The sequence below is a fragment of the Mustela lutreola genome, chromosome 8 (genome assembly GCF_030435805.1).
Source record: "Mustela lutreola isolate mMusLut2 chromosome 8, mMusLut2.pri, whole genome shotgun sequence".
In the NCBI taxonomy this organism is placed as follows: Eukaryota; Metazoa; Chordata; class Mammalia; order Carnivora; family Mustelidae; genus Mustela; species Mustela lutreola.
In genome coordinates this window covers 54,495,068-54,510,926 of record NC_081297.1, presented here as the reverse complement: position 1 = coordinate 54,510,926, position 15,859 = coordinate 54,495,068, and the positions used below count along the sequence as shown (strand labels likewise).

Here is a 15,859-nt window from a genome sequence, read left to right as displayed (position 1 = left end):
CACAGGGAATTTGGTGAACTGAAGAAAACTGTGTAATGCTAACGAGTTTTGAAAATTTCCCAAATGTCAAATCTGTATTCCAGCATTGGAAGCTGACTTTGAAACTGTCTCAACAATGACCTACATCTGTTCACAAAGAAAGCATAAATATCCATGGAGATGATTGTGACACTGACCTTTAAAGAGTAGTATCTGTCTTGCTGTGTCTCTGAGCATGTGGATTTTGTGCTGAAATAGTGAGTGTATTTGCTTGGTTTGAATATTTTGCCTCATATATTGATAATGTTTGGCATAAAATCTAAATAGCAGTAAAGCCAGGAGAATTTATGTCATATAGGACTTAATAAAGCTGGATGGCCAAAATAAAACAAACAATTAAAACAAAACAAAACAAAAAAGCAAACCAAGCAAAGCAAAGCAAAACAATGTGAAATGTTGCCAGATGTTAATAACAACTGAGGCCTTGTCTCTGTTCAGTTCAAGGTTGTAAAACCCTAAATGTCAGTTTCAGAAGTTACCTTAGGGCTGTATTATAGTGATATTATAAGTAATTGGTAGTTAAGGAATTTGTGAAAATTGCAGAAAAATCTAAATCAGTGATCACTGTTTATTTGATTTTGATTCCCTCCCCAACTAACATGTGTGTTGTAGCTTGATTTCTTTTTCTACCCTCCCCTTTTCAACTTGCTTCATAAACAGATGGAAAACCGGTAATTTCCTGACAGTTGGAGATATTTTTGTAATTATCTGCAAATTTGAAAGGCTTAAGACTCTATTTCTTAGCTGTCAGGGAGCAGTTGAAATGCTTTTCATGAAATAAGTGCAAATGTGTGTGAAAGATAGAAGTTAAGCAAGAAACCTGATATCATAATTGAAATTCATTATCATCTATCGTCTCTAGATATTGTGGGACTTTCTTATTATCACCTTTCCTGGGAGGTTTTTTTTTTTTTTGTTTTTTTTTTTATCCTGCAGTAGTTTTCATCATTTTCTTCCTCATGTCTTTCTTGTGCAGCACTCTCACAGAGGAGGAGCTCTTACCTTGGGTCTTGAGGAATAAATAGGAGTTTGCTTAACGAAAGTGAGAAGGTTCCTCAATAGGCATTGACACCTTCTAAGGTAGTAAAGACCCAAAGGTGAGGAGCAGTACCGGAATGAGCTGGAAACTGCAATTAATTCAGTGTTAGAGTATATAGAACAATTGAAGAAGTGACATTACAGGAGACTAGAGGGGTAGTTAGATCAGATGGTAAAATCATCAGAGGTCAAGAAATGATCAGCTGTCAGGTGAGGGCAGGTTGGTAGGAGTGAAGGACTAATAGGTATAAAGAGTATAGAGGCAAGAACGAGACTTTGTGAGACTTCACACCAAGTTTGATGGCCTTCCTTTTCTCTGAGAATAAGAAGCCAGATGGACTACAGGTGATGACTGGGCACCTGAGGCGATGGGAGGTTGTATAGAGTATAGTGGACAGGAAAGGGAAATGCCAACAGGTGTGAGGAAAGCTTACTAGAGAGGCATTGAACAGTGTGCTGAAATTGAAATGTATATGGCATTAGTCTACATGGTTAATCCATTTTTTCCCAGTTCTATTCAGCACTGTAGTCACAGGGCCCACAGTTGCTGGAAGACAAAGGCATGGTGATGTTAAATTAATATTTACTGAGTACTTATAATGTGCTAAGAATTATACTTATTACATTATATATGTTCCCATATTTATTCCCTTCTTTCCTATGAGGTATAAGTGTTATTCCTATTTTTAAAAAACAAATTGAAGATCCAGTTAAGTAACTTTCCTAAGATATTTTACCAATAAGTAGCAGAACTGGGATTTGAATGAAGATCAACATTGCAGCTGGACAGAGAAGAAATGGAGGTTAGAAAAGGATTTAATAATTTGGGAGAAGATGTTAGTGTCAAGGGAGTGGAAAATTTCAAGGATTAGTGGAAATAACATTTTTAAGGTTGGATGAAAGATAGGAAACTAATGAGAAGACTCCAGTGGTAAAGGCATTCAGCTTTTGGCCATTAGGTTTAAGTTGGAAGTAACTAAAATGAGAGTGGGAGTGGAGGTCACGAATTCTCAGGAGAAGATATTGATCGCAGTGCATGGGTATTGATTATGCATATTGATTATGGTGGAACTTTAGAGAGAAAAGAAATGGGTTTTGAAAAAAATGACCTGAAAGCTGATCGGGTCCAAGTATTCAGGGTAATATAGCTTGGTTAGAGGAACTTAATTGAAGAAAGTTTATTTCATTGTGTGAGTTAAAAAAGAAATGATATAAAAGCCGCAAAGTGGAACTAGGATTTTGCTGAGCCTGTGTTCTGGATTTGATGATAACGGATATGTATTGAAGGTACTACATGTGAGTCAGGTTTTCAAGGAGAAAAGAATGTGGAGAGACAACACAATGTCCAATTTAGGAGTAAGAAAGCTTGTTTATTTAAAAAAAAAAAAAAAAGGAGCTCAAGAAGACAGGATGGAAAATGTTAGGAAGGACTTCAAGAGGGTGTGGTAGGGTAGAGAGCATAATTTAATGGGAAAAAATACCTCGCCCTGGGAATGTGAGATTGAGATGGAGGATTAGTGATTAGAGGAACAGCTCATTTAGACCTTTAGAGTGGTGGATACGAGAGGCATCAGTGGAATCTGATGGTTTCAAATTTGTAAATGAACTTTGCTATAAAGGTATTTTGCTTTTTTTGATTACAGATAGTTCCATGACTTGACTTCAACTACATTAACATTTGAACTAAGTGGGGATGGTGCTGTCTAAAGTTCTCTAGGTGTTGGGCTGATGCCTTGTTGGTCAGTTCAGTATAAGAGTGGGATAAAATTAATTGGATTTATACCTCTGGTTTTACGATCTTGCTTAATAGAATTTTACCTAAAAAATCCTATACCTGATAGTAGCACATATTTTGTAGACATATCTTTGTATATTTCACTTGCTCAAAGCATTATACTGTATTGGTTTAATATTTAGAATTTAGGAAAATTATATCATCATCTTTTGGTTATTAGAACAGATTCCTAATTGATGATATTAATTTCCATTGCTATAATTAAAAGCAACATCGCTCTATCTATACATTTCCTTGTTCTACAATGCATGCAAAAGAAAGGTGGCTTATGTGAAATAAAATAGGTATGACATTGTCATGTGAATTTTCTTATAAAATTCATCAAAGTTTAGCACTGAAAGTGTTTTTACAAACAACATAGTTCAACCATTCCTTGGCAACTGGTGCTAGCATTTAGGATCTTTTCATGAAAGTTACATCTTCTGACTATATGGTCATTGTGGAAAGAAAGAGTTGGAGCAAGTTTGAGGTTGGAATATTGGCTCCTGCTGCTGAAATTCTGTAACCCTGAAAACTTGGCTTCTCTAAGCTGTTTCCTGTTCTGTAAAATGGGGATGTTAAGTATTATCAAACAGTAATTGAGAGGATTGGAGCAGTCCATTTAACTTTGAGATACCTCTAACTATCAGAGGCTTATATTTATATGAAATAAAAATATCTCCCTTTGTAGTTTTCTAACCCATGTGTTATACTTCAGCTTCCTGGAATAACATTTGGAAGCTGGAAATTATTTTATTTATTTTTTTAAGAAGTTATTTTTTTATTTGACATACAGAGATCACAAGTGGGCAGAGAGGCAAGCAGAGAGATAGGAGGAAGCAGGCTCCTGCTGAGCAGAGAGCCCGATGGTGGGGTTCAATCCCAGGACCCTGGGATCATAACCTGAGCCGAAGGCAAAGGCTTTAACCCACCGAGCCACCCGGGCGCCCCTGGAAATTATTTTAAAACCAAGTTTCACATTAGTCAATTTCTGATGTTTATGAAGCAGTCTGGGTTTGACTGCTTAGTGAGAATGGTTTATTTTCCCCAGAGATAACTGTTGAATGTCCATCTTAGGCCAGGCAAGACCATGTGGGAATCCCCAGGCCAAAAATCGGTTACCAGAGGAGTCCCACGTGTCCCAGGTACAGTCTGCTTTAACTTCCATGCTATCTTTAGGTGTAGGCTGGGAGCCGCTGTGGAAAGCATGGACTCTGCAAATTTAGCAATGGATTTCAGAGCTCAGTAGCTTGGGACTTGGTCAAGTACATTTCCTTTAGCTGGACGTTTTGAGGCACATTCTTACGAGGACCATATCATATTTGTCCACCCTACTCACATGCAAAAATAATATTGCTACAGGCTCTGGTGCACAATTTGCTTTATAGAGTGAAAGATAAATGTGAATTTGGTTGTTGGGGAGACAGCAAGGAAGCAGCTAATAGAAGCTCCTATATGTTTGTCGCTCTTTTCATTTCCCATTCAAGCCCCCCTCATAGCCACCCCCACCTGCATCATAGAAATAAACTTGGGGATACATCAACGAGACAGGATCACAGAGATGCTTCTGCAATGTGTTTTGGATTTGTCCCTCTTCATGGTTAATTTTCAGTACAATTCTAAAGAAATTATATTTGTTTTCAATACCAGTAGATTTTTTTTTTCGTGTTTGACTTCCTCAATTAGAAAAGAGGACGATTTATATCTCCGTAACAGAGATATGGGAATGAGATTAGAGCATTCAATTTTTTTTTTTAAGTTCTGCAACAAAAACCTTTTGTTTTAATGTTTTCTCACGTTGTGTTCTTCTTGAGATGGTGTAAGTCATTTCCTTAGATTCTACTCATATAATTTTATTATACTTGTTTAGAGATGTAGATTATACTGCTTATTAAGGTGTGTGATAGAATGTCTTGAAGTTGGCCGGGAAACTGGCTATATACAGTGGCTGTAAATACTGTTGCTGTAGTTGTATGTGACAAGGGTTGGGCAAGTCTGTTTCCTTTGACTTTCAAAGATCACCTGTGGCGGTTGTGTAAACTTTAAACACTGGATTTGTTTTGGGATATCTAAGAGTATGACCTGGTGCCCCATGCCAGTCATTGAAGCAAAAGGAATGTTACTCTTTAGCTTTGCCATAATGTCCTCACTGTTCTCTAACCTTGAGTCTGTCAGCCACTTACCAGCGGATGTGATTTTACAATTCTGCCTCGATCATTAATAACTTACTTTAAGATCTCCTTCAAGTGTTTGCCATTTGCTTCCAAAACAAACATGTGTTCTGGGTTTGTGAGAAAAAGAAGGGAGAAGGAGATTTAAAGGAAAATAATAGAAGTGTTCTCAGTTATTTTTGGCTTTATTATTAATGCTAACTACTGTCATAAAGTATGGAGTTATGATTGAGGGACTAATGAATAATTCATATGAAGAACTTTTTCTTAAGCCCTAATGAACACTGAGTGTTTAGAAACATAAATGGATGCTGCTGCTAAGTGTGAGGGGGAAGACTCTCTCCTAGGAGAGGAGGATTACATGTTGTTTCTTCTGAAAGTCTGAGTGTGGATTTACATAGTATTAAATATTCCTTTTAGCCTTACTATGTTTTCCAAAATTATTCCTTATTTTTGGAGGAATTCTTGTCTGTTTTGTCAAATATACCAATAAAAATACCTGTTTCAGCTAATATACTTTTTCATTTTTATTATTCTGTAGGTAATAACCAACCACGTATTAACATGAATATGTTTCTCTCCTCGAAATCATGCACTTAGTTCCTTTAATAAGCACCTTTATAAAAATGTATTTTATTTATGTCTTAATTAATTTTTTTTCACGTTAGAAAAGATCATGAACCTTGGGTAATGCATTTTAGTTGCAATGAAAATTTCTGTCAATTAATTATGAGATGACCATACAGCAGACATAGAACTTTATGACACCACAGAGTATTAATAAACATATATTTTTATCCCCAGGGGTACAGGTCTATGAATCACCAGGTTTACACACTTCACAGCACTCACCAAATCACATACCCTCCCCAATGTCCATAATCCCACCCCCTTCTCCCAAACCCCCTCCCCCCGGCAACCCTCAGTTTGTTTTGTGAGATTAAGAGTCACTTATGGTTTGTCTCCCTCCCAATCCCATCTTGTTTCATTTATTCTTCTTCTACCCACTTAAGCCTCCATGTTGTATCACCACTTCCTCATATCAGGGAGATCATATGATAGTTGTCTTTCTCTGCTTGACTTATTTCGCTAAGCATGATACGCTCTAGTTCCATCCATGTTGTTGCAAATGGCAAGATTTCATTTCTTTTGATGGCTGCATAGTATTCCATTGACACCACAGAGTATTAAAATAGCAATATGGAAATAGCTGCTGGTTCTTCCTAAAAGGTATGGCCATTTAAATCACCTAAGTAATGGCCTCTGAAATTGCAGAATTAAAAATACCGTATTTTTTCCTACCTGATAATTGGATAAGAGATTGAACATTAACATAACCTTCCAGAGGCTTAGAGATTCCTGTGTTTGCTGTTGTTTTCTTTGCTTCCCCTTATTTTTGTTGATTCTCAGCATAGTGGATCAAGGAGTTCCTCTTGGCTTCTAGATATGAAGTACACCTAAGTTTTTGGTATCGGTTTTATATTCAGGGGACTATAAAGTAAGTTTTTTTTTTTTTTCCCCCAGTTAGTAAAAGCCTTGGTAAAACTTATCTGTGATATAGATTTGCATGTTTCTGCAAGGTCTTATAACCTTTGTACAAGGTGAAGAGTACTCAGAAGGTCAAAAGACATGCCTAAACAAAGAGAAAATGTTTCATTTCATTTTAACTACTTCTCTTTAAAAAAATATTTAATGGATATGATCATATAACTGTCAAATTAGTCCTTTTGTTTTTTGCTTATCAGCCACAAACACATACTTTTGAGGTTTCTTTTTTTTTTTTTAAAGGTGCACATTAAAGCACAAGAGAAAACTTTTACTGCCCTATTTTTGCATATCAGAATACTGTAAATTTAAAATTAACTCTGAAATTCTAATTCTCTACAGTAAAATCAGAGAATTTCTAAACTCACATTCTTTTTTTGAGGGGTGGGGGAGATTACAACCCTGAGATAATGACCTGAGCCAAAATCAGGAGTCTGACACTAAACTGAATGAGCTACCCCGGTGCTCAGCTAAAACAGCTCACATTGTTTTAATAGGTTTTTAGTTGAGACACAAAGAAAAGAAAAAGAAAAACAAAAACAAACCTTCATTATCTCATCATTCTCAAATATGAGTGACATTATTTTATCTCATGGGAAAATCAAAATATGAGAGAAGTTGCTTTTTAGGCGTGGGATAAGGAATGTAATTATGCAGACAAAAGTGGATTGTAGCAAATAGTATCAATATATCATTGTATCTATAAATGAAATGAATTCAAAATTATATACTTAAGTGGTAGTTAGAGAAGCCAGAAAGAAAATTAACTGTGGTAGGATGTTATGTCCTTAGATATGTTAACGTTAGAATAATAAGTAAAATATAAGTTTTACTTATTATGGTATGATAATGCTAGTAATTTTATAAAACATATTCTAATATTGATTCTAAATTCAAATGTTTTTAATTGTCACCACAAGGAAATTCTTTGTAGGTAGAATTGACAAGTTTTTTTCATGTGATATATGTCCCTAGTCTGTTTATGATAGTCTTGAAACTTAATACAATATGCAGATTGACTGCCAGTCTCAAATTTCTTCCATTTTAGGCTATAATGTCAAAGTTCTCTGGTAAGATGAGGTAACAATACCAGTGCTATCCAAATGACACTATATTTCCTCCATTTTTTCCTCTTAGTCTCTGCTCCTGTGAAGTATAGTATATTTAAATATAATCTTTAAAAAATTGTGATGATCATTTTAAGGTGTTCTTTTTTTTTTAATATAATTTTTTTTTATAAACATATATTTTTATCCCCAGGGGTACAGGTCTGTGAATCACCAGGTTTACACACTTCACAGCACTCACCAAAGCACATACCCTCCCCAATGTCCATAATCCACCCCCTTCTCCCAACCCCCCTCCCCCCAGCAACCCTCAGTTTGTTTTGTGAGATTAAGAGTCACTTATGGTTTGTCTCCCTCCCAATCCCATCTTCTTTCATTTATTCTTCTCGTACCCACTTAAGCCCCCATGTTGCATTTACTGTTAGAGCTTAGAAATCTTACTCCTGCTTTAATTTTTAAAATTAACAAATTAATTTAATTAGAATTTTAATGTATTCATGTAATAATTTCAAAGTATGACTTTATAAACAGACATAGACATATACTTACCCATTATCCTACCAAAAGTAGAGGGTAAGTCTCCCAAAAGTTAAACACAGGTTATTGTTTTGAAATCCCAGATACACTGGACTGAAGTGAATCTCTTTGATGTTTTTGCAGGAACTCCTCAGCACTTCGGGAAACAGGACTTAAGGCAGAGAATGCAAAGGTGGGGCACAAACTAAGGCAGGCAATATAGTTAGGAAGTAGAATTTGTGGTGATGTGAAGTAATTTAATTAAATCTACCCATATCTAAAGAGGGCCTTTAAATAAAACCTTGGAGATTTAGAGAAGGCAAACACCATTTTCAGGCAGTGCAAAAGAGCAGTACATGCTAAGTCTTTCAGAGATGGAGTTGGATACTTTTTTCATCTTTTTAAAAACATGAATCTCAATATTTAGATGTTTATTCTCAGATCCTTTTTGGAGTCACTGTTCAGATGTGATGCTTTCCTGTGAAAAACTGGACATGGGACTCTTGGAAGCCAAAGAACTCTAAGACTTGGTGCTGACAGAACTTGTGAGCACCCTCAGTGTGTCTAGTTACCCAAGTCATGCTGCTTGTGGAATTGGTGGATCTTAATGTGGACATGCATATGGACTTGGCTGGTGTTTAAATCTGTTTTTAAAAATAGAATGGATTTTAGAGTTGGCACTAATAGCCTTTAGTCCTTCTATGACTCTGTATTCTGTGTGATCTCAGTCAAGAGATTAAGCTTCAGTTTCTCTGTGTGTAAAAGAGAGCTGGATATTAACCCTTCCTTTGTCATAAGGATATTTTAAAGGGAATAAATAATAAATTTCAATAATAAGAATTGTGTTACTATTACTAATATGAATGCTGGTTTTAAAATAAATGTGGCAACTATAGGTGATGTAGTTTATTGCATGTTTTTGGTGAGGTGTGATGGGGTCTGGAGACAACATCTAAGAAAGAATTCTTGAGATGTCTTTGGTGCAAAATGGTGGTTTTATTAAAAGATTTTTAAAAAAATGTATTTGTCAGAGAGAGAGAGCGAGCGCGCACACAAGCAGGGGGACAGCAGGCAGAGTGAGATGCAGGCTCCCTGCTGAGCAAGGAGCCTGATGATGCTGGACTCATCCCAGGACCCTGGGATCTTGACCTGAGCCAAAGGCAGATGCTTAACTGACAAAGCCATCCAGGCATCCCAAAATGGTGGTTTTATTTAAAGCATGAGTACAGGACCCACGGCCAGAAAGAGATGCTGCCCCAGGATTATGAGGAGTAGCTGATTCTATACTTTGAGGTTGGGAAGAAATAAAAATAAGAGAAGTTCCAAAAGGATTTTCATATGCTAAATAAGACTGAGGGATATAGGAGGCCTTGCTATTGTCAAACTAAGGTTATTTTTCCATCTACCAAGGTATTAACATCAAGACAGATTGGAGCTTCCTGGAGAAGCATTATATTTTGCCTGCCTCAAGTATTTCTCAGTGGACTGCTGGTTATAAGGACATTTAATTTTATCTACATTTCCTTTTGCCTTTGTTTCCCAGATCATAGGTACATACTTTAGTTTATTTTTGGCACTCTTGAAAAAATAACTATAACTTGAACAAAAATAAAGATACTGGCTTTCTTATATTTATATTTTATTTGTATAAGGCTTTCTTACCCACAAAGAGTTTCCACACTCATCGTTTAATATAATTTGATTCTTACTACAGTCGTGGTGTAAAGCAGGTCAGGTGTTACTACCTCACTGTGTATATGAGAAAATTGATGCTAGCATTGAATCAAGGCTCATAAGTTATTAAGAGAGATGATTTGAAATCAGATGTTCTTATAACCAGTAACTCTTGCCAGAATTATATTTAACTAGCCAAATTTCCTTTTGGATTTGGATTGCTAGCTATTTTATCTGTATTGTTAGAGGAGTGTGATAATTTACAAAGCAGTGTCAGCTGTTTATTATGAACAGTTAGTTCCTAGACCAATTTTGTGGTCTTCTACCATAAGTTCATGAACAAATCATGGTATGTCCATGTGGTAGGGAGAATCATGGCTCCCACATCCTACTCTTCACACGCGATGGATATATTACCTGGTGAGGGAGAAGTTAGGGTGCTAATCAGATGACCTTGAGATTATCCTTGATTATATGCCTGGACCCAGTGTAATCACCAGGGAGCCTGATAAGGAGAAATGGCAGCATGAAAAGGACTTCAGGTGGCATTGCTGGTTTAGAGATGGAGGAATGCAGCCACAGGAAAAGGGTGACTTTTAGAAGCTGGGAAAGGCAAGGAAATTGATTCTCCCCTTGGCTTCCCACTGACACCTTGATTTTAGCTCAGGGAGACTTCTCACCTCCGGACCAATAAGATAAATAAATATGCGTTATTTTATGCCACTAGGTTTTGTGGTTGTTTATTATAGTAACCATAGAAAACTAATACAGGCTGATGCTGTAACTATATGGGAAGCCTGAGAATAGAGTGAGTTATGCCAAGGAGACTTTAGGTCAGTCATGGGGGGATTTGCTCCTTTGATTTTTTTTTTGTCCCATACTGAGCGTCTGAGCGTTGAGATAAGTTATAATACATTGTCTGGTTCCTTTGGGATACATGGCTTCTTAAGGGGACTGGCTGTCCCTGTGTTCTCCTTATTAGTTAAATGCACAGATTATGGATCCTGACTAGATGAGTTCAGATCCTGGCCCTGATTCTTACTAATTATAATCTGCCTAAGTATCACTTTTTTCATCTGTGAAATGGGAAGAGTAAAAAGTATCTTCTTCATAAGGCCACTGTGAAAATTAACTTTGTTAATTAATATTAAGTACTTAGAAGGGTACTCGACACACAGTAGAGGCTGTATAAGTATTAGCTGCTATTATTATTACTTTTATTCCTAAAATATTGTACTCTCTATAGAGTCATACTTTATTTTCAAGTATAGTCAGGAAAGTGTCCAAAACTTCAAGGTGAATGCCTTTGGGATAGAGGCATTTTAATGCAGCTAAATTCTGACAACTTCAAATTTTCTATTTAAGGTAATTTTTAAAAACTCTTGCACTTTTAAGTAACTCTCTAGCTTGTCTGTTCTCATTATCACTAACATGTGGTTGGAGCAAATTTTGCATATTTTGTAATAATTCACTTCATTTAATTCATTTGTATTTCTATTTTATCTGTCATATTGTAAGCCTTTCAGTTTGTTTGGATGTCACTGTTGAAGCATACATATTTCTTGGTTCTAGGAAAAGTATGCAGCACCCTGTAAAAAGAGGTCCTCAATTAAAAAAAGTACTTTACAAGTGAGAGACAGCTAGTCTGAATGTTGAATTTTCAAAAACATTCTGTTAAGAGAGGAGCCTCGAAAGCAGATGGGTAAAAATTGCTGCTTCTGTCTATGGGACACTCTCTGTTTCTGGCAGTGGTGTGGTGGGTCTTCTTTAGGCCTGATAGCATTAGATCAGCCTTTCAACTTTGGTCATAGTAACTGTATTTCAAGACACCATGTATTAATCGATTCAGCCAACACATGTCACCCACCTCTGAATGTCAGCAGATGAATGAAGTCTGTTCAAGGCCCTCCTCATATGGTGGGGAAGAACCTGTGACCCCTGAAATAATAGAGTCCTAGTGGTGGAGTTAGGTTGAATTTGAAATCTACCCTTTTGGTGTGGCTATCTGCACACAAAGGCCAGTAAGAACATGCTGTGATTTCTTAAATTGTGATCATGCATTTTTCTTATGGAATAACTTATCTCTGCTTTTTTTTTTTTTTAAAAAAAAAAACTCCCCAGGTTTTCTCTAGCAATTGAATACTTAAAAACTATAATCAAAGGCCAATTAAGTGTGTGGTTTAGCACACATTGTGTGCTTTTAGTTAAATATTTTTGTTTTTCTTCAAATACATTTGACATCTTAGTGGGACCCTTTAGTTAGCTCTTTCAACCTCTGTTTTACACCTCATTCCTCCCACAAGTCACTCAGTGGCATCTCATTTGCCTGACTATAGCTAAAAAATCTTAGAAAATCTGGAGGGGCTGTCCCCAAGGCACTGAGTTGTGTGGAAATAGGTAGATCATGTGGCCTTAGAGAAACTTTCGAACAGTGAAAACTACAAAGGGTATCACTCTTTATTGCCTCTGCTTTAACTTTAATCCATCAGTTGACGGGGGTCGGGTGGGTGGGAAGTGGGGAGGTGGTAGGAAAAAAACAAATTATTTGAGCAAAAAGTCACTGGAATAAATGAGTCAATGGAAGGTTTCACGTAAATTTCAGACCAAATACCTTGTCATATTTTCTTTACTTTTATATGCCTTTGTACCTTGAAACCACATCAAGAAATCAGTAAGGAGGTTAACTGAGCAGGCCTGACAATATTTTCTCTGTTAGACATTCCGCTAAGCCCGCACTCTCCACATGTTCTTTATACAAACTGGATTCTGTGGGTTGAAGTCAATGGTGATGACCAATAATTGGGCTTTTCTTTCAGGCAGAAGGTCCAGATTTATATACTCTTGCAAGTGTCTTGAACCTAGGGAAAATTTTCAATTAAGTATTTAGTCTTCTCCATTCATATTATGGTCTGGAAGTCATGAACTGTGGGTTCCTGCTATGAACAACTCAGTCACATTTGCTAATGATGTCCAAGGAAAAGCTGGCTAGTAATGAATCTGTCCGTTTCAGATACAGAGGAATACATTTCTATGATGTTGTTCTGATTATCAAATCCTAACATTTCTTTCTTTCTTTTTTTTTTTTTCTTTTTTTTAAGATTTTATTTATTTATTTGTCAGACAGGCAGAGCGAGTACAGGCAGGCAGAGTGGCAGGCAGAGACAGAGGGAGAAGCAAGCTCGTTGCCAAGCAAGGAGCCTGACAATAGGACTTGATCCTAGGACGCTGGGATCATGACCTGAGCCTAAGGCAGCTGTTCAACCGATCTGAGCTACATAGGTGTCCCAAATTCTAACATTTCTTAACAGCTTTCTGATGTTATGGCAGATGCCTTGAGTAGGTAGTTTTACAATTTTGGTTCTTCCTTTAGTATATGTGAATGTATGTAGCAATGAGTTAAATTATACAAGAACTACACTATATGACTACTCTTAATCCTTTATATATCTATTTTAGCTTTAATAATTCAGGCTTGTTAACTGTATATTAATCTGTCTTCCATCATGGAAGAGTGACTGAGAAAAGAGAGCTTGTCTTATTTATCTTGGCATCCCTACTGTTCATAACACAATAGCTTTTGTATGTTAGTTGCTCACCAAATGTTGGTTAAATTGATTAATACAAAGGGAAAATAGATTCAGCAGGTCCTTTTGACTCATCTATTTAATTCTTAAAAAATGATGCTAACCTAGAGAATGTAGTTTGTATATGTCTTCAAATGGGGTTTCTTGTTGCACTTACTTCCAAGATAGAGGCATTTCCTTTGTAGGGAACAGAACTTGCACTAGTAAAATTATCACATCATATAGACCAAACCAGAATGTCCGTCCTCTGTAGGAAAGTACATACAGTTAAGAGGAACCCAGAAATGTCTGTACTAAACTTGCTTAGTGTTTATTTTCTTCTTCTTCTTCTAAATTCACACATCACATGGGGAATGAACTGAAGTGTTATTTTACCAGGAGTATCTCCATAAGGAAATAGGAAGCCAGTGGGTAGGTGAGAAGCCTGAGAATCAGAGAGGTTAATTTGTTCAATCTAGAAAGTAGAGTGTATGTCTGAACCAAACTTTCTAACATGAAATCAAACACTTATTTTTAAAGAATCCTTTAAAATAGTGTGGAGAAGGACAGCAAGGAGCTATGCTGCACCGTGGTAGGAGATAGAAATTGCTGGTTCCCCCAGATGGTTGAAACCTAGTGAGTTGACTGGGACCTGTCTCACAAGGCCAGCTGAAGGCAAAGAAGGTCCCTGTGCTCTGCTGCTCAGGGACACACCAGGAAAAGTTGAGTCCACACAGGGAAACCAGAGAGGAATAAAAAAATTGAAACCATGTGATTTTTATTAACTTAGTTATAACTCCTATAAACTGCCTGCACCATATGACTTTACATTACTTTTCTTTTTTTCTCAACCTGTCTTGTGATATAGTTGATATATGGAACATTGTATAAGGTGTACAGTGTGTTGATTTGATACCGATATATATTGTGAAGTTATTATCACAATAAGGTTGATGAATGCACCTACATAATTATTATTTTCTTCTTGTTATGGTGAGAACAATTACAGCTCTATTCTAGCAACTTTCAAGTGTACAATGTGGTATTGTCAACTATAGTCACTGTGCTGTCCTCACATCTCCAAAAGTATTCATCTTATAACTGAAAATTTGTATCATTTAATCAATATCCCCTCATTTCCCCCACCCCCAGCCCTCCACCATTCTACTGTCTTCCTTAGGTCGATGTTTTTAGATTCTACATATACATGAAATCATACCTATTTGTCTTTCTCTGTCTGAATTAGTTAGCATAATGCCCTCAAGGTCCCTCTATGCTATCAAAAAAGCCTGAATTTCAATCTTTTTCATGGATGACTAATATTCCAGTGTGTGTGTGTGTGTGTGTCCGTGTGTGTTTGTGTGCCTCTCTGCACATGCACATATCATATTTTCTTTTTCCATTCTTCCATTGATGGACACTTATGTTGTTTCCATATATTGACTATCATGAATAATGCTGCAATGAACATAAGAGCATGGATTTCTCTTCAAGATAGTGATATCTTCAGGTATATATATTCATAGAAGTCGGACTGCTGAATCACTTGGTAGTTCTATTTCTGATTTTAGAGAAACCCCCATAATGTTTTCCACGGTGGCTGTATGAGTTTACATTCCCACTAGCAGTACACTAGGGTACCCTAATCTCCATATCTTCTCCAGCATTTATTTCTAGTCTTTTTGGGTCATAGCCATTATACTTTTCTTATTTATAATCCATTGGATCTGCATTTGAAGGTTTTATACTTCTATTTAAAATAATTTAAGGGGCGCCTGGCTGACCCAGTCAGTAGAGCATGTGACTCTTGATGTCAGGGTTGTGAGTTCAAGCCCCGTGCTGGGTATAGAGATTACTTAAAAATAAAATCTTTAAAAAATGAAATAAAATTTAAAAAAATTAAAGGTTTTTATTAACTTTTACTAAATATAAAAACTTATTTTGAGGTGTGGAAGAATTTCATACCTGGTGAGGTATAACTGTGCCAGTAGATGGAATGTTGGCTTAAACTCCATTTATTCATATCTTGTTAATGACTAAGGTCTTGTAAATATTTTTAAAAACCAAGAGAATAAATGGCTTCTAATTTACTAATGACACATTAAAACACCAGTGTTAGTATTATTGGCTATAATAATAGATGGAGACTACACACTTGATCATATTATTTTATAACCTGTCCCCAAGGTATGTGTGTGTGTGTGAGTGTGTGTGTGTGTGCATGCATATAGATGGCTGTGGTTTGTCAGTGTTGGGAAGGGGGGGCGGGGAGTTACTGCCCAGTTTTAACTAGGAGTGTGTCATGGCCTGAGCTTACATTAGCTATATAATTTAGAAAAATATATTGAGGCTTTACTCAGAGAGATTGGATGCGGGGATAACAATTGGAAAGCTACCAGATTTTTTGAAATTAAATGGTTCTTGTGAGAAAGAAGAAAAGGAGATAGATTTGAGTCCTTGTGGCAGATAGAG

The 15,859-nt window shown here is 36.5% G+C and overlaps 1 protein-coding gene across 2 annotated transcripts in view; it reads left to right on the top strand.

The window, feature by feature from the left end:
* Positions 1 to 15,859, top strand: part of SLC16A7 (solute carrier family 16 member 7) — a 172,592-nt gene that overhangs the window by 38,460 nt on the left and 118,273 nt on the right. The window lies entirely within an intron of this gene.